Source organism: Phlebotomus papatasi, chromosome 1, assembly GCF_024763615.1.
Source record: "Phlebotomus papatasi isolate M1 chromosome 1, Ppap_2.1, whole genome shotgun sequence".
Lineage (NCBI taxonomy): Eukaryota > Metazoa > Arthropoda > Insecta > Diptera > Psychodidae > Phlebotomus > Phlebotomus papatasi.
In genome coordinates this window covers 48,305,567-48,305,793 of record NC_077222.1, presented here as the reverse complement: position 1 = coordinate 48,305,793, position 227 = coordinate 48,305,567, and positions in this window count along the sequence as shown.

Genomic DNA, 227 nt, shown 5'->3' with positions numbered 1-227 from the left:
GTCACGCATCCGAAAGGTTAGGACAAAAACTGCTAGAATTTTGTCCCAGCTGAAAATACATCTTGTATGCTATCATTGCTAATATCAGAAATCGTATAGGATCCTTATTGGCAATGGCAATCCGGTGAAAATAATTTTTGTGTTTTTTCTCGTGATTATTTTTATTATTATTATTAATAAAATGAGTGCTATTGAGAAAAGTTCTCTTGAAAGTACAAAGAGTTATA